A 19,185-nucleotide genomic window follows, 5' to 3' on the forward strand; every position below is an offset into this window, starting at 1 on the left:
TGAAGCCAGTTTCCATGTATGTACTTAAAGTCTTATATATGATAAATTACAATAAACAAATTACAACACTGCAGAACATGCTTTTGGCTGTTGATGTCAAAAAGCAGAGAGAGAAATTTAGTTTCTCAATAGGAAATGGAATTAAAAGCATGTGAAATGTCTTCTGTGGGCCTTCAAGGTAGTCCTTATTTCAGTGACTATTGTACTCGTTCAAATAGGTCCAGGGCAGGGATTGCTGGGCCATGTCCTCCAAATAGCACAATGGCCTCTTTCCTGAAATGCCAACAAAGCAGCCCCTGGACTACATAGGCACTGTTGGCAATATTTCGCTAGTCATCCAGGGAACCACAGTTTTTAAACAACCAGGCCCTTCCTTTTTTATTGGTAATATGTTTTCAGTGACGGTCTTACACATGCTATACATCCCTATTGCCACGAACCCAGATAGGGCCGAATTTCCCAGGATCGTGGCGCCTCCCTTGTCTTCTGGAACTGGCAGGGGAAGGAGGAGGCCCCTAAGCGGACAGAGGAGAACTTGCTTCCTCGCACTTTTCTCTGGAGCAGCATCAGGCAAGCAGCCACACCCAGGAGCAAGAGTGTGGCCCTCAATGGCTTTGCTGAGTGAGCTTCTCTGAGACATCTCTCCCGGGAAAGAGACTTCTTAAAAACCATTGAAAGCTTTCCAGAGGGCAAAAGCGAGATGATCGGGAGCCAAGGTTAGCATAAATACTTCCACTCCTGAGTTCATTTCGGAAACAAGGAAGGAAAGAGGCAGTCACCACTGCTGACTTGCGGATGCCTCATCCAGCAGCTCCCCACCCCGACCCCCCCCCCCATTAAGAAAGAGACGCTAAGAGTAAAGTTAATATTACTGCAGGACCCTTGGTGTGTTAAATGTTGTTGAATTAAAAAGCCATTCGCTTAGACCAAAGTCTCCTCCATCCACCACCCACACTTGAGCACAGAACATTCCGGGCAAAGCCCCCTTGCCCTTCCCTCCTTGGCGAAGTCCTCTAGGGTGGGCGAGCCTGGCGTGGTGGGGGAGGGGGAGGACTGGGGGCTGAGGACTGTGCCAGCCCCTGAGGACTCTGCCAGGGGCTCCCGAAGCACAGCAGTTTCCCAGGACAGTGCCCATGTTCCGTTGCCCCCCCTCCCCGAGTCTCTTCCCGACTGAGGCTGGAACCCTGGAATGGTCTGGGGACCAATGAGGTGGCAGCAGTTGACGCAGGGATCACGGTGAGGGGCGATTTCATCTCCGGGGGGAGAGGCGGCCAAGCGGGGGAGGGAGGCGGAGGAGAAAGGGGGAAGCGGGGGCAAAAAGTAGGAGGGGAGGAGCGGAGAAAGCCAGTTGAGGGGCGGCAAAGGCAGCAGAGGTACCGGAGAGAAAGGTAAAGAAGAAAGAGCAGGTTTGCTGACTGCCGCGGGCAGGAGGGCGGGCGGGGGTCCAGGGCCAGGAGGCGGCGCGGCCGGGCCGCGGGCCGCGCGGGGGACGCCGCGGGGAGGGTCGCCGTCAGTCAGGCCGAGGGGGCTCGCGGGCCTAGGGGGGCGGGCACCCGGCGCACTGCAACGCGAGGGCACGGCGGCCCCTGCAGCCCGGGCAGCGGTGACCGCGCCCCCATCCCCGAGGTGCGCCCGCGCCGCGCTCCGCTTCCCTCCGCACCCGCCGCCCCGGGGCTGCCCCCGCCCGCTCGCGTCCGTTGCGGGCCCGGGGAGCGGCGCCGGAGGCCCGGCCGCATTGTGACGTAGCGGGGCCGCGGCAGCGCCTCCGCCGCCCGCCTGCTCCGCCTGCGGCGGTTCCTGCTCCCGCCGCCGCCGTCCATCCGTCCGTCCGTCCGTAGTCCGCGCTCCCGAGCCGCCGCAGCGCCGGGCGCCCCCGGTGAGTCCAGGTCCTGGGCGGGCGCCGCGGGGAGGCGGGGGGCGGCGCCGCGGGCGGCTGAGCCTTTCTAAGTTTGCACCGGGCGACCTGGGCGGGTGTCGCCCTGGCTCCCACCGAGCCCCGGGCCCCCTTTGTGCCGCGAGTCCCGGCTGCTCGAGTAGCGGAGGTGCCTCTGCAGAAAGGGTTTGGGGGGAGGTCTCTACAGCAACGGCGGCGGCGGCTGCCAAGCGGCTGCTCTCCTTGGGGGAGGGGGGAAGAGCCCCCGCCTCACTTTCCAAAGGATTGTTCTTTTCATTTGCCGGTTTCGTGTGGGTATTATTCTTGCTGCCACCTGGGATCGTATCGGAGGCAGGGATGGGCAGTGCCGCGGCTCCTAAGAGCTGAGATAATGAGGGGCGAAGTAATAGTAATAGCAACAGCACCACCAACAATAACAGTTATCGCAGAAGAGGGACGCCTGGGGTTGGCACGGCCCAAGGGGAGCCCCTCGCTCAGCCGCACCGCGCCCACTGGCTGCTCCGTCTTGCCGGGGCTTCGACCGCCACCCTCGGGCGCCGTCCTGCGTCCCGGGCTCGTCCGCGTCAGTTTTAGCCAGGAGTGTTTGTCTCCTGGCCTTCTTTCGTGGTGATGACTTTCATCTGCAGGTGGTAAGTGAGGTGAACTGGTATTTTGGCTATTGTCAAATGCCACGTTTTGTTTATTTCATTTTTACGAAAAGAAAAGAGGGAAAATTATGAGCCATTACTGGCAGCCATACAGTTTCCACAGGAAATACTAGCATTCTTTGAGGAACACGCTACTGCTTGCAGGGAAGAAAGTCTTTGGGAAACAAAAAGACAACAGCATTGTTGCTCATTTTCAATGGACCGCTAGGAGGGGGAAAATGTGTTTTTTCCTGTGGGAACAGGCTTTCCTTGGGAAAGTTAATTAAGCTTACTGTCGGTGGCCGTTTTTTAGTTGCTGGTGGCTGGGCCCCACTCCTCTTGGCTATTACTGACAAGTGTCCATCAAAGAGCCCAGAGGAAGGGAGAACCACTGCAGGGCCGTCTCACCACACACCACGTGCTGTGGAGCCCAGCCAGGATGCAGTTTGCAAAATGAAATAAGGGCTGTCTGGGGAGGTTTATGAGGATTACATGTGTGCAGTGTATGTCAGTCCTCCAAGGTGTCACTCTAAACACGTCATTTTCAAGCACGGCTTTCCTTGCTGAATCTGCAGGAAGGCAAAAACCTATTTCTCTTATTATGGAGCAGATGTCCCAGTTGGGAATGGGTTGAAATCTGTATTTCATTTGTACATACTGAAATTTTAAAAGGCAAAGAGGACAAGGTGTGGGAAAGCAGTATGTTAATGTGTTTACATCTGGGAGAGAATGTCTGTTGGGTATTTCTGATGCATCTCAATATTAAATTACATTCAGCTTGGTTAGAGTCTAGGGAAACACCCTTGGTGTCCTTAAAACTATTTGAAAAGGTGTGACATTTTCGTCACCATAGCAGAAGTCTCTCTGGAAGGCAGTATTAACTGAAGATTACCCATAACCAAATATGTAGGAGTTCCAGGTCTAGAAACAAGAAGAAAAAAAAATGGTGGTTCTCTTAAGGATCTTTGGACATCTCAGTTAGAAATTAAATATAAAAAATAAGCTATACAATTTTGAACATAAACTTCATTTTATTTATAGCAAGCATTTCATGAGGAAAGGTTACAATATGGTGGATTTGAAATGATGCTGCATTTATTGATTTGACATTTATTGTGGATTGATATCCAAAAGGAAGGGACTAAAGCAAATGAATTTCTCCATCTACTATGTCACAGCTTTGCTACTTCCAAGTAGTTGTTCTTGTGCAGGTGTATAGTAGAAATACAGAACAGAGGCCAAGAAACTTTGTGTGCACTGTTGTCTTGGAAGGAATTGTAACGGTACTTTACTGCTCTTAAGAGGAGGGAAACCCACATAACCGTCTAATACAAACAAATGATCTCTGATATTATCAGAGAAAGCCTGGAGCTGTTTTTCTTGCCATACTGAAGGCATTTCTTGTCAAGAGAGGAAATCTCCCAAGGAGCAGGTACATCATTATAAGAAACACAAGGGAATTTCTCTTTTAAATGCAAAATCTAATTGAACAGCAGCAAGAGAATCAGTGACACTCTTAGAAGGCTTGTTTTTGGCAGTCTGTCGGATTAGGGTTGCAAACCACATAGGAGAAAAAGTGTCTTGGGAGAAAAATAATTTCCTGGTGAAAATCAGACATTTGCTTCTGTGAAGCTTTTACCTTTATATACTTGTTTCCTTGTGCCCCTTAGACTGGTGTGCACATTCCACTTACAAGAATTAATTTTCTGAAAATGAATTAATCAACTGGTTACTGATATGATTCATACTATGCATGATTTTTTAAAAGGTATGGTTATTATCAAGATTTATGCCGTAACTTGCAAACCTCAAGGCACTTTTTTTTTTTTTTTCAAATTTATCATTTTGGGCTGTGTTGGGTCTTTGCTACTGCGCGCGGGCCCTCTCCAGTTGCGGCGAGCAGGGGCCACTCTTTGCTGCGGTGCGCAGGCTTCTCACTGTGGTGGCCTCGCCCGCTGCAGAGCACGGGCTCCAGGCGCTCGGGCTTCAGTAGTTGTGGCACACGGGCTCTAGAGCACAGGCTCAGTAGTTGTGGCTCACAGGCCCAGCCGCCCTGCGGCATGTGGGATCTTCCCGGACCAGGGCTCGAACCCGTGTCCCCTGCATTGGCAGGCAGACTCCCAACCACTGTGCCACCAGGGAAGCCCCCTATGCATGATTTTTTGCTTTACATAGGTTAGATAACTAGATTTTGTATTTTATGGTTTGTATCTTAAGCTTTTAAAATAAATGATCAAAATATATGTTGAAATGATTAATGTTAATTGATATGATTGATGGCTGGGCCCTGGAAAAGTACTGATTGATTCCTAAATAGTCATTGTGTATGCACTTTGTACATACATGGGATATAAAAATATGCAGAGTGTCTTCACAAGGAACTTACAAGGGGGAAATAGGACACATGAAAAATAATGGTACAAAAGATGAAAGAAGATATTTTATGATTGAGTGCCCAAGACACTGAGTAGTAATTGAAAAGGGATTCCCAGGAGAAATTAACCAAATCAGCTTAGATGTTTTATCAGTTATCCATTGCTGTGTAGCAAATCACACCCAAATGTAGTTGCTTAAAATGACGCTATAGCTTGCGATTCTGTGGTCGTCAGTTCAGGTTGGGTTCAGCTAGGTGGCTCTTCTGCTTGTCTTGGTTGAGTTCCTCAGTTATCTTCAGTCAGCTGGTAGTTTGGATGAGCTATAGGATGACCCCATTTATGTCTGGCGGTTATTAGGTCACATTAAGAGGTAACTGGGGCATGTGCCTCCCATTCTCCAGCTGACTAAGTGTGGGCTTCTTTATGTGGCAGACAAGCAGTGTTCCAAAAGCAGTGAAAGAGCAAACCCCAATTCAAGGTGATTTTTAAGCCTCTGCTTGTACTGTATTATACTTGCTACCTTCCCATTGGCCAAATCAAATCACAAGGTCACCCCTAATTCAAGAGGTATTGAAAGACTCCACTTACGATCAGAGGGAGCTGCAAAACATTGTAGCAATTTTTTTTTCAATCTAGTACGTGTATGAAAACACTTGTTCTAGCAAATGTTTTGTGCTGAGGGATAGTGTACTATAAGATAGTATACTTGGAGACAGCCCAGAATTGAGGCTAGGGAATTGCCCTATAAATCGTTGTGCTATAATCTTTGTTCTGAAAACCACAGGTAGAGGAGGAGGAGTGACAACAATAATAAAATTTGAGCCATATCCTCTCCCAGCGGCGTTAGGATGGTCTGGAGACAGTAGGTTGGTAGCAGAGTCAGCAGTCGCTGGTGGGAGGTGAGGAAAGCTCTGACAAAGGTGGAGGCAGAGAGAATGGAAAGGGAGGGATCGACCTGGGAGAGCCCATATTTATCATTAGGTGACTGATTACAGTCAGAATCATTATGAGAATTAAAAAAGCTTAAGTGACTGAAAGAATGATTTTGCTGTTGTGAGAAATAGAGAAATCAATAAGTGATTTATTTGGGGGGAGGAGAAAAATTCAGTCCCAGGAAGGTTGATTAAAAGAGATAAATTGAATGTGTGAAAGTACTTTACAAGCTTCAGAGTATGCTATGAATGTCACTATTGCTTAGAGTTTAAATGGCAGTGGATTATATACCGCTAAGTTTCTCTAGTTGTAAAGCAACAGAAAACAAAATGCAACCTGGAGGATATCCTAAGGGTCAAAGGGAAGTCAGAACCACTCTCAGGATAGAAACAAAACCTCTCTGGGGGTCTGGGGAGTAGGAACTGAAGTTCTTTTTCCTGAGGCACACAGCTGGAGGTCTGCCCATGGAAGGCTCTGCCCTTAGACTTAGTGAAGCAGGAAAGAGAACTCCTTGGGCCTAGTTTGAGTGGCAGCACACTGCTGAGCCAGAAGCCTTGACTGACAGCCCCGCTAAGACAGCACACAGTAGGGAATAGGTGGGTGCTTCTTCAGAGGACATGGGAGCACTGCTATCAGAATTGAGAATGGACACAGGGTGGCAAAACCAGCCAGTATCTGCCAGAGATGAACACTTGAAGATTTATTTGAGCCTAGCCACTGGGAAGCAGGCAGGGTAAGAGGTGACAATTTAGGCACATTTACATAGAGATGCCAGCGCACTAATGACAGTTAAACCTGTGCTAGTGGCAGGGTTTTCTCACGGAGGGAGAGTAGAGAAAGGAGAGAGCCGGAACAATGCGTCATCCAGGCTCCTCCATAAACGTCAGTGGATATTTTATTAAAGGGGAGAGGAATTCAGAACATGTTCTGTGCCGTCTTTCACCTGAGGGCTCAGTCGAGGTGCTGCTTCGCCAGCCTTGTTTTATTGGTGGCTAGGCTGAAATTCCGGTGGTGTCCTTACCATCGGGTGCAGCTGTCAGGCCAGCCCGAAACACCTGGCCTTGCTCACATCACAGTGTGCTGCTCTTTATGGAAGGGCCTCGTATGGAGCAGCTCAAACCTGAGCATACGCTTTTCTAGTTTCTGTTGCACAAGTCTAAGAACCCTGAAGGTATTCAATAAATGTTAACCTAATGAGTGAAGGTGCCAGTATCTGCCACAGTAACATTTTCTAAAGCAGTCTGGTCTGGCTTTTCATTATTCACAAAAGAATTTGCTATAAAGTCCCTAAATGTCTTTTGCAGATTTAAATGTTCTAAGGTGCTAATGTCACAGTAATATAGATTTTCATAATCCACCACTTACAAAAATAGACTCCGGGTTTTTTTTTTTTTGGAAACACAATTGTCTTTACTTTTTGTATTTGTCAGCAAGTCACAGAAACCCAGTGTTCAAGTAGGAAGGGACATATCCTGGCTCCTGTATTGGAAAAGTTCAGGAAGGATCCAATTCTGCTTTTGTCTTCTTCATGGTGGTAAAATGTTCATCAGCAGCTTTAGACTTACTCCCTGTGGGAAAAGAGAATAATTCAGGATTTACTCTAATTAGACCGCTTTGATCATATGCTCATGCCTGAACCTGTTCTTATGGCCAGAGATTGGGAACATGCTTCTTGGCTCGGCCTTGATGGTGGGTCCATTCCTGCAGCCTTCAGGAATGGGAGGGAGTCAGTGTGAGGAGTGGGTGAGAGGTAGGAGAGGTACATGGGAGGGTGGTCAGCAAAGCCCTCTTAAACCGAATGACCTGAGAGCAGGGAACGGGTGGTTTTTAAAGAGAAAATATTGAAAAGAAGAGAAAGTGGAGGCTGTGCAAACAGAAACAGCAGATATCTCCTGTTCCATCTGTTTTCCCCAGAGAACATAGCATATCTCACTAAGCCACCGAGCTATAAGCCTGGGAATGGTCCTGGTCTGACTGTCTCCCTTTCTGCCTCCGCCTAATCAATCACCAGGGCCTCCTGTTCCGTCTCTCAATCTTACTCTTTCCCTGTGTTAGTTTAGACCCTCCCTGTTTCAGTCCTCACAGCTCACCTCTAAAAATGCTGCCTCCCATCTCACTCTACCAGGCCATTCTCCTCACCACTGCCCGAGAGCTCTTTCTAAAGAACAAATAGTGAAAATCGAATCATGCATCCGTCGTCAAAAGGTACAAATTTCCAGCTGTAAAATAAATAAGTCATATCACCATGTGATATACAGCACGGTGACTATAGTTAAAAATAATATATTGCATATTTGAAAGTTGCTAAGAAAGTGGGTCTTAAAAGTTCTCATCATAAGGAAAAAAGTTGTAACTATGTGTAGTGATAGATGTTAACTAGACTTATCGTGGCGATCATTTCATAATATATACAAATATCAAATCATTATATTTTGAACTTGAAACGAATACAATGTTATATGCCAGCTGTATCTCCATAAAAGAAGAACCATTCAAAACTTCATGGCCCTGGGGAAGAAGTCCAAGCTCTTAACCATGAATTCCAGGATTCCCCATGATGTGTGCCCTGCCTCCTGTTGGACACAGCAGATGGATGGGAGTGAGGGTGTGCAGCACACTTCTTTTAGCTCTCCACGTAATCCTCATGCTGTACTGACCTCTCTAACATTGAGGTCACCAAATGTCCATTTTCTCTCTCATTTTCATACTTTCGCATGTGCTGTTGTCTCTCTGGAATATTGTTCCTCCTTTCTTGACCTAGTGAACATCTCATCCTCCTCCTAGACACAACCTAAGTATTATTCTTTCAAGAAGCCTTTGCTGAACACCCCCTCTTACCCAGCCCCTGCCTCGGACTTGACCCTGTGGTCGGCGTTGGGTATACTGGTGTGTCTCTACTCCTGCTCTAAATGTCTTCAGCGAGGCACTGTGCTTCCTCGTCTCTGTGTATTCCTGTGCTTAGTACAGTACCTCTCACATCAGGGATGCACAATAATTTTTAAATGAATGAATGAAATATGTGTACTGAAATGTTAATCTTCAGGTTTTTAAGGTGATTTTTTAGGTTTTTTTTCTATTTCCTTTAACTTGATTCTCATATTTGCATCTTGGAACATTGGACATGAAGACAGTTTCTCTTTGAAACTGCTGCTCAGACACTTTTGCAGCACTTCTCCCAACTGCTCGTTTCCTGCTTGGTCACTAAGAGCTGCCTTAAGAGGTGGGAAAATAGCAGTGGCCCAAAGTTAATCTCAAGCCTAGAATCTATGGCTCAGGGATCAGGTGAGGAGTACTTTTTCTTTCTACTGCAGAGAGGGCATCTAACTGTTAATATCTGAGGTGCATACTCTGTGTTGCAGTTATTCTTAGGGAATCCTCACAGCAGCTCCAGGAAAGAGATGTTACATTCTCAGCCTTCCTCTCCGTGTGAGAAAACTAAGATTCAGAGTTGAAGCCGCTAAGCTCCCTCTTCCTGGAGCCTGCAGAGCTGCCTGCCCCTCATCGGGTTTGTTGAGGAGGAGACCCCATCCCTGACTGGGCTTCCAAGTCATCCATTATGATGTTTTTGTTGTTGTTCTGGAATGAAGTGACCGCTTCCTAAGAATAAAACATTCCAGCTGCCTTCCTTGGCCGTCAATTATGTCAAAAACACTATGGAAAAAGTTGTTTAAAGACGTAAGGACACCAGTACTCTATGTAGTTGAAATTAAGGTGAATGTCTACCTTAGAAATTCCAGTTATGTTCTCGTGAATCTACCGTTGCCAGATCATAAAGGCCTCTTACAGAGGTTGTACTGTCATGTGTAAATTGTGGCCCTCTTGGACAGGCATGGAAGAGGCTTAGTTCTGAGAATCACACATAAAGTTATACCAAAGATGCACAAAATGAGCTAAACACTTTGGAAGCTGCAGAAGCTTAAGAATGTTTCTTACCCTGTTGTCAGTCTGAGAGCATTTTGAGGCTCTGATGAAAGCTATGGTTTCTTTCCTTAGAGAAAAAAGATGTGCACACTCACACACACACCACTTTGTATCTGATTTCAAGAGTTTCCATCTGTGGCTTTCCGGGGGCTCCATGGCCTCCAGGTTAAAAACCTCGCTTAAAAGCTGTCATCTGGAAGAAGGGTAACAGCCATTGTTGAGTGTTTACTGTGTATCACATGTAACCATTTATCATGATCACCATGTGCCAGTCCTTTCTGAAAAGCACATCATAGCCAACCAGCCCCTAAGATGTGCATGATGAGCCCCGTTTTAAGCTGTGGAGAGTGAAGTTCGGAGAAGGAACTTGCTTGTCTCCCAGCTGCCAAGCGGTGAGCGTGGAATTAAACGCAGAACCCAGATCTGCATCACTGCTCCTTCACTCCATTCTTCTTACCAGGAGAGGCATGAGACCTGGCCAGGGAGACTCCCAGCCTCTGTTAGTCCTGACTGCCCTCAGCCTTCAACTTCCCCGATGAAAGTCAGTCAAGTGGCTGCTTCTGCCTCAGGAGCCTCCTGGAATGTTTCCAGTGCCAGAGTGGACAAAGGCCGGGAAGGTCTCAGCTCACTGTCGCCTGCCACGCAGAGCAGATAACATCCCTAGAGAGATGCGGCCCAACTGCCTGACCATCCCTGGGTGAGCGCCACACTTGGTCCGGAGTGCTATTTACACACCTGGAAACTTTAACTCAGCACATCCTCAACGACACAAATGACTGCACGTTCTCCATTTGAGCCCGTCCACAGATGTTTATTGTGGGCGCCTGTTTGCCCGGCTCCACAGTCGGAGCTGTGGTCACGGCAGCACACAGATGTGGGTCCTGAGGTCTTGGCACTTACACCCAGCTCACATCTAGCAGAGAAGGGGGCTAACCAAGAATTTAAATAAAGTGCGATAAATTGGATGAAAAAGGAAGTATAAAGGATTCATTCCATTCTTTGTAGTTTCAAAACTCCAGTCCCAAACATGTCTATTTCTCTAGCCCTTTCCGTCCTCCCTCTCAGGGTGTTTAGGGAGCTTCAGGTTTCCAGAGACTTGGTTGACAGGGGAAGGGGGACCCACGAGCAGAGCAGTTCCTCTCAGGTCCCCCTTTGCAGGTGAGAAGGCAGAGTGACTAGACTCCAGGCCACAGATGGAGAGGAGGCAAGGCTGACTGGTCGGTCTGGTCCCAGCAGAGCACGGCTCCCTGTAAACCACAGGCTGCTTTTCGGTTATTGGTGTTGTGACTATTGTCCTTGTTTTGGTCTTCATGTTGTAATCTCTCTGCTGCAAATGAATCCGGCGGGCAAGTACTCTTCAGGGAACAAACACACCGTCAGTCTCTGCTCCCTCTTTGTAGCCCCTCTGGGCTCCCCGTGTGTCACCTCTTCTCTCATTCCACGGCTACTTCTCCCCTCTCACCCACCTGCCCCCGAGACAGCCTCCTGGGTTTTCTCCCCAAATGTCTGCTTGTGACCAGAACAGCCTGCTAGAAATAAATAGCATCCATGGATGTGAGTCCCATAGGTCATTTCAGATCTTCCAGTAGGCACAGTAAGAAAAGTAGAAGGAAACAGGTGAAATTAATGTTAATAATGTTTTACTTAACCCAGTATATCCAGAGTATTAGCATTGCCCTTTGTGACCAATATTTTAAAAAATCATTAACCAATTCTTTGCATTCTTTTATTCCCCAAACTCTTTAAAATTTGAGTGTATTTTATTGTTTTAATTTTTAAATTTTGTATTGAAATATAGTTGATTTACAATGCTGTGTTAGTTTCAGGTATATAGCGAAGTGATTCAGTTATACATATATATATAAATGTATATATTCTTTTTTTACATTATCTTCTGTTATACGTTGTTACAAGATATTGAGTACAGTTGGGTGTATTTTATTCTTAACACAGACCAGCCATGCTTGCCATCCTCAGTCACCACACGTGGCTGGTGGCTCCTGTGGTGACCTGCAGGCTCGGGCTCAGAGGAGGCCCTGGGAGTCCCAAGGGCAGACTCAGCCACCACCACCTCTATCCCCCCCCCAGCACTTAACTTGCGCCTCTGCCGTCGCCCCACCAGGAGGTGTTGTACTCGGCTGTCTGCTCTCTCAAACATGGGCCTTTGGGGGCAGGCAACGTGTCGGTCATCTCTCTGTCCCTCGTGTAGAGTGCAGTGTTTAGGAGGCCCACAGTTGGCATTTGGGACATTGAACGCGTTAAAGGATGGGGGAGGGTTATTTGTAACCTCAGGAGCGGAAGGGATTGGTATGGGGGAGGGGGCCCACCCCTGGCTCCTGCCTTGCGATCCCTGGTTCTGTCCGGTGCCGCAGAACTGCATTTGAGTCAGACTGAGTGGACAGGGGGCCTCAACAGTTAAAAGGGACATTCTAGCCTAGAATCGTGCCGAGCTTCTATGCATCTCGTTGAGCGTGAAGCTTCACCTCCTCTAATACTGAATACTAGGGGAACTTATCTGCAGTTAAGCATGTTAAACTGTAACGTCTTATTTAATGGCAGTAGGGGAGGGGGCGTAAGCAGGACAGACCAAACACCAAAACAAAACTTGTCCACTGGACAAGCCTCCCAGCGAGATTACAAAGAAGGCCAACTGACATCTAGAACATTAAATACACAAAGAAGGAATAGCCTGCATCAGGGAGCTGTTAAGAGTCATAATGATGAGCTTTCTCTATGTTTCCAGTGGTTTTAGAGTCATCACTACACCCCCTGAGAGAATGGGAGATTTATAGGCTGAGTCAGTTTGCCTCTGCACATACAGTATTTAAATTTTGCAAGTTCTCCTAACCAACTAATGTGCATGTGCTTGCTGGTATACTTTACCCCTAATGATAAATGGCACTTAAAATAATTGATTCAACCAAATCTCAAAGATTGGTACTGTGACAAAACCATACTAATCACATATTCAAATAAATTCAAAGTTTGTAAAGGGGAGAAAACAGTGTTTGATCTGTTAAGTTATATAAGCATTTTAAGAAGGACTTCTTGTATCAGAAAAGAGTATGTTACCTCAGGCCCACTCAAAGGGTACGTTGAAATAGAAAGCCTAACCTCTGTTTTCTGCAGTTGATTCCCATTTTCAACCTGGAAAGCTCCTTGACCTCCTTGAGGTTTTTGTTTCTCAGAGTGCATTCAGGGAAAAGTAAATCCTGCTGTCACACACTATGTAGGAGGAGGATGAATGAAGTCTAGAGAATGTTTTGAACAATTCCTCAAAAAAACTATTTGGAACAGTTGGAGGGCAAAGTAGCTGCCAATATTTTTTCAGACTAAATTCTAAAAGGCCAGAAAAATCATAGCATACATCCAATTGTAGATAACCAAACACTAACCACATTTAAGTAATTCAAAGATCTCTTTTTAATAAGTCAAGGATGGTTCAAGACAGACAGTGCTTTTTATCTGTTGGCTTCAGTTCGGGGAAGGCTGCTTTCATGTGAGTCTCTTAAAAAGAACTCGTGCCTGTCTGTATCTGCAGTGTCCTTTGTCCAGCATGAAGGCTGTGGTGTGCTGTGTTGGTGTAATTGAAAACCTATAAAAAGGCTGAGAGTTACTTTTGAACTGGCTCGGTGAGCTTGGACTGGATTTGTCAAAGTGGTGAAAGGTTTAAAGGAATTTTCATAAATGAGGTCTCCAACCTGTGTTTTAGCCATACAGTTCCAATGAACTCTGAGGCCCGTGAACTCAGAGAAAAGCAGTCATATCAAGATGGAAAATAATGATTCATTTTCATTCCCTGAGTTCTGGAGACATAAGCACACTTGGCCACTGATCATCATAATTTAGCAGTACTGTTGTGCACTAAAAATATAACTTAAAAGTCTAATGTTTAATTAAGTTGAGTACTCCAGATTAACACGGTTACACATCTTAGGCACAGGATATAGCACAGTGTTTACTCCTGTTGCTAGGAAATAACAGAGTTCTTCACAAGTTACAGGTTGATTTAGTAAGAAGAGGGATGTAAGTTTCTCCCGCTAACAGACTTGATCGATTCTTCTTTGTTTGTGTTTCCTAATGTATGTAAATGCATTTCATGCCCCAGAAGTCCTGCACACTCAGAGCTTTCGTTGGTAACAGAAAGCCCAGGTACGTGCACCTAAGTAAACGTTTGGATGATATTTGAAAGAGTGATTTTACCTAGAGCTCGTGGATGAAATCAGCTTCATCAAGTATTTGAGTTTTTAATGAAATGAATTTGTCCATTTGTTAGAATTACCAAGAAAATAGATTGTTCTTTAATGTATAATTATCAAGAGGCTAATTAATGGTTTTGCATTCTTGCCATTAGTGGGAAACTGTCAAATTAGTATCAAAATTTAATCCAGGTTGATGGTTTTCCAAAATCATTAAAACTTGCATGTAGGAAATCAACTCTGCTATTCTTTATTCCCTTTCCCTCCCTTTGGCAAGCCTCACTGCGTGACATTGTACAATAGTTTTTAAAAATGCAAAGCTAATGCTTGCACAGCATGAAAGGGAGTAGCTATGCCAGCTCACTTGCCTTGTCCCTGGAAAAGAGGAAAGATTTCTATGTGCTGTTTCAGTCAGGACCAGGCGTGAAAGAGTGGCCTCCCCAAGCTCAAAAGCAGAACTAAGAAAAAACCCACGGGGACAAATTTCTGTTTGCTCTATTTGAGGCAGGCCCTTGTTCACAGGGCTGAGATTTCAAAGCAGAGGCCCTTCCTAAAAGATGGAAAATAGCAGAACACTTGATTGTGATGAGGAACAATATCGGCTTTTAGATGGCTTGTGCTTATTACTGGATTTTATCCTATATCCAAACTCAGAACAACTTGGGGAGAAGAAGGGGAGGGTGCTGCTGAGGGGCAGGATTCTGACTGCACTCCAGGATATGTGCCCATGACCTCTCTTGGTGATTAACACACTTTAAACTTCCTTCTGGGTAATTATTGACTCATTTCTGTAGAAAGCCACTTGTTGATTTTGGTAAGAATGTTTTCTCAGTCTATGCAAGTAGCTAGCACAGTTTCAGGTACACGCTATGTGATCAATACATGTTGGCTGAGTAAATGAATCCTTCAGCATGTCTTGCAAGTAAATGTATCAATAATATAAGACCTAAGGCTTACTCCACTGCAGTAAACAGAGGTTAAAGGCTTGTCTTCTCAAAAGATATCATCGTGTAACCTGTGTTATTTATACTCAGAGCATCCCTCTGAAGCAGCATACTGTCAAACAAGTGGGCAAAATGCCATGGGTTGGAAGGTTCCAACTGCTCAGCCGCTAGTTGGAATAGGTGAGGGAATTGTAAGAGGCCTAAGACCTGCTGTTATAGAACTTTTGATGCTAGAAGGGAATTTGGAGATTTGACAGTAATGAGATGGAAAGGTGAGATAACCAAACTGGCACACAAATTACAAGCTTTTAGGGTGTGGTGATTATTTCCTGTCATTCTTACGGTCACCTGAAACACCCAACAGCACTCTTATAAATGGTGTGGGATAAAGATGGTGGATGGAGGAGACTGCTACATTGGTTACGGGCACAGCCTGGCTCAGCCTTTTACTGTGTGTGTGATTTGGGACAGCTTACTGAACCTCTTGATATTTTGATACTATTTTTTTCTTTCTCTAACAAGTATCTATTGATTACTTCATTCATTCAAGGTAAGTTTTGAATGATTTGGATCAAATGAGAATCATGGATATCTGATCCACTCTCTTCCTTTCTCCGTGTGCTGAGATATTTGGACTGAATCAGTAGGCTTCTTTGTTCTCTGGCTTCTGGTTGGGTTTGGACAATGGGAGGCATCAGCAAGAGATGAGCAAGCCGGTGGGGAGAGAGAATTTGCACTATTTATTCCTGGGCTCCCTCCTTATCAGCTGCCTCCCTAGACTATAGGCCACTGTTCTTGGCACACGAGCACCTCCCTAAGGCCACTTTCTGAATTCTGGTAACTGTGTCCTCCTCCAGACACTTCATACTGATAAATGCTCCCCTTTAGTCTTACTAGCTCAGGGTACTGCGCCATCTCTTGTAGTTTTTCCAAACTCTGCCCACACCTTTGCAAAAGATCTCTTTATTAAAATACCCTCAAATTGCATTTGGTTGTGCCACCTGTTTCCTCGGGGGAACCTAACACAAGTGGTTACCTGTTTCAGAGGTCATTGTAAGAATGACATGACTTAGCTAGAATTTAAAACAATGATTGGCTCACAGTAAGTATTCAACGAGGTTAAATATGATTATCGTCATTCAACGTTTTTTATTACAAAATATTGAGTTTGTCATATTCATTGTTGTTACAGTGTTTTACATTTTTAAAAAGATGAGAAGAAAACAACTATCCTGTTGCAGATGTTAAAAGTGGAAAAACTGAAACAGAGAAGTCGAGGGCTAAAGTCGCACAGTGCTTCACTTCTAGAACTAAAAAATGACTTAAAGATTTTTGACCTTGTTTCTTTGCACAGGGTACACAGTCACAACATGTCTGGAAAAGAAAGCTACAACTTCCAAGTATTTAGTAAATTAAAACATAACCTACTTGGAGTAAATGGGTATGCCAAATGTAATGCATCCTATTTGTGAGCACTAAGTAATAATTGAGTTGAATCATGGACACCTCAGCATCTTCACCTTAATTAACGTAAGAGCTGATGCTGAGCGTTTTCACATTTATACCATCTTGGTAGTATCAAGACAGATGATCCTTAGGACTGAATTTCTTACAGACTCTTGAGGGTAGATACGTTTATTTGTACTCAGAGCTGCATAGGAGACCAGCGTTATGATGCTTGTATAGTAGATTTTCTGCACACACACACAGTTTTCTAACTTCCATCTAAGAGTTCTCATTCTTAAGTCACATAAAATAGGTCACTCTGTGATATTTGGAGCCATCTCATCTTTAACTTATAGTACACTCATTAAACTGTTTGTCAAGAATGAAAACTAATGAATTCCCTGAAGAAGTAGTGGTCAGTTTGAAAAATGAAACATCCTACAGCGTCTTTCCATTTGATAATAAATTTGTCATAATTGTTGAAAGTTCAGACCATATGGATGTATCTTTCAGTGTCTTGGAAAAATTTTTATAAGTATTCAACTAGAAAGAAAGTGAATTTCAGAAATGTCTCTTTTTTACAATTAAGTAGAGTCAAGGGAGGTATAGCAATCTGAAAGGCCTTTTGATGTCAGTACAAATAAGGTTTTATAGATTGTCCCTTCTATTCAAGGAGCTAAGTGGCAAAAATAAATATCTTGTTTCTAGAAGAGCTAATGCTTCTAGAAGGAATGATTGTCATTTGAACATTTGGATCTCTTTTTATTTAGCATTTTCTTTAAAGTCAAATCCAGGTAAAGTTTCTGTCGTCTTTCTTTATAAAGAATATGCCTTTCATATATTGGGCACTTAACAAATGTAAACTTTCTCAGCTATTTGTTTGTTTATTGTCTTTGAATTGTCCTTTCTGGAGGAGATATTACATCAGAGTGCCATGGTGATCTCCCAATTGATCCTAGTGAAGCCTCCCATTGCGTCCTTCCACCTGTCTACTTCTGTTTAGATTTTCTCTCTTCCCATTTTTTGCCTTGAGTGAAATACAGTGGCATATTCACTGAGAGGAACTAGTATATTCATAGTAATTATTATTCTAAATGATGGCACTGTTTTCAGCACATCAGTTGTGTCGACATGCATATGAGCAATGTGGGAATAAAATAAAATTCTTAGTAGATCATACCCAAAATATCACACTATACCCAAGAACCTTCTGTGGCTGCTTGCCAGACAGGGGTAGTCATAGGTTTTTTTAGAGCAATGGATGGTGTTTGCAGATGGAGGACACATTGCTTTATGCAGTCAGTTTGTAAACATGCTTTGATACCTTTTCCTGTGTAGAAGCAGTCTTTTCCTTCTCTGAACTTTCTGTCTAGCCGAGGATAAAATTGTCTATCAATAGTAGAGGCGTGGACCAAGGGCTGTAGTAGGAAGGAGGAGGGCGCAACGAACTCCACCTAAAATCGGGAGGAAGGTGGCCAGGTTATCAAGGGCTTCCCAGGAAAAGTGACATTTGCTTTAGAGTTTAAGGCCAAGTGGGGGTTCACCAGGCAGAAAACTTAGGGGAGAGTATTCGAGTCTGACAGACTTGGGAAATTATAAGTATTCTGATGTGACTTTACAGTAAGATATGTGGTGTGGAGTGGCAGGAGATAATGTTAAACTGGAGCTAAACCTTAATCTGCTTCCCAGTGTGGAAAAAGGGAGCCTATGTATCTTTTTCAATGAGTGATATTAATAAATAACCCTACATAGATTCTTGTGTCATCCATGCTCAAGGTTTATACCATCACCTCTGTTGTGACTTCCAAATTTTTATCTCTAGCCCTGGGCTAGAGATTCTCTTTGTCTTCTGCTCATCTGCATTTTGCTGTTTCATCAGCTCTCACATAGCCTACACCCCCAAAGTAAACTCATCACCTTTCCCTCAAAATCTTGACTCTGTCCCAATATCTTAGTTTAGTCAATGGCCCCAATTACCCAGGTAGTTATCCATGACACTCCCTTCTCTTGAACGCCCCCAGCATCTCCCGACATCCGAACACTCAACAAGTTGCCTTAATTATTCAGTTACTTTCAACATTATTGTCTCCCTTCCATGTGCATTTCTAGTATCTTTATTCAGGTTGTCGTCATCTTTCTCTTTGATTCCCACAGCAGCCTCCTAACCCGGCTCCATCCCTTTCTGCTCAGTTATCTCACGGTTACCAAGTTGATCTTTCAAGTGATCGAATCAGTGACTGTGCTAGTAAATTTTTAGTAGGTTCTCATCGCCTATGGATAAAATCCAAAATCCTTAGCGCGACATATTGATACAAACCCTTAGGATTTTGGCCCTGCCCACTTGTCCAACCTCCTGGGCCCCGTGACCCATCCCCTGCCCTTCTCCAGACTTACTAAATGTTGTGGAACTCCTGTAATCTCCAGTCTGTTAGTCTCCTGGGAATTTTCCTGTTCCCGTTCCCAGCCTTCTTACCCTGTCAGCTCATTCCTCCCCGCTTCTGCCTCCACCCACGTTGGGGTGAGGTGTTTCTACCACTGTGTGGTGCTAGGTGGTTTACTTTTCTCCACTAGATTTCAGGCCCCTCAATGTCGGGTAGCATGTCTCATTCACGTCTGCCATATTCCCAGCTTCACGTCTGGCTCATAGTTGTAGCAAAAATAATAGTGTTGACAAAGCACTTAGACCAGGCAAGGTGCTAATTTATTTACATACATTATCTCTTTTAAAGGGGAAAAATAAAATCAAGCTATGATTTGGAAAGGGAATGTGGCAGGAAAGTGAAGATTGGGCAAGAGATTTGTTACAGGGAGTACAGTAAGGACAATATTTTATCAATACAAGTGAGA

General features: G+C 44.9%; 1 protein-coding gene across 7 annotated transcripts in view; it reads left to right on the plus strand.

Annotated features, from left to right (window-relative positions):
• The first annotated feature begins 1,083 nt into the window (after window positions 1-1,083).
• The window catches only part of SNCAIP (synuclein alpha interacting protein), a 149,645-nt gene continuing 131,543 nt past the window's right edge, over window positions 1,084-19,185 (plus strand). For 2 of the 7 annotated variants that reach the window (XM_067033377.1, XM_067033373.1), the window contains exon 1: window positions 1,687-1,876. The gene's annotated coding sequence lies outside the window, so the exon portion shown is untranslated. The other 5 variants (XM_067033376.1, XM_067033375.1, XM_067033380.1 and 2 more) reach the window with 5 other exon arrangements.

Source organism: Kogia breviceps, chromosome 4, assembly GCF_026419965.1.
Source record: "Kogia breviceps isolate mKogBre1 chromosome 4, mKogBre1 haplotype 1, whole genome shotgun sequence".
Taxonomy (NCBI): Eukaryota; Metazoa; Chordata; class Mammalia; order Artiodactyla; family Physeteridae; genus Kogia; species Kogia breviceps.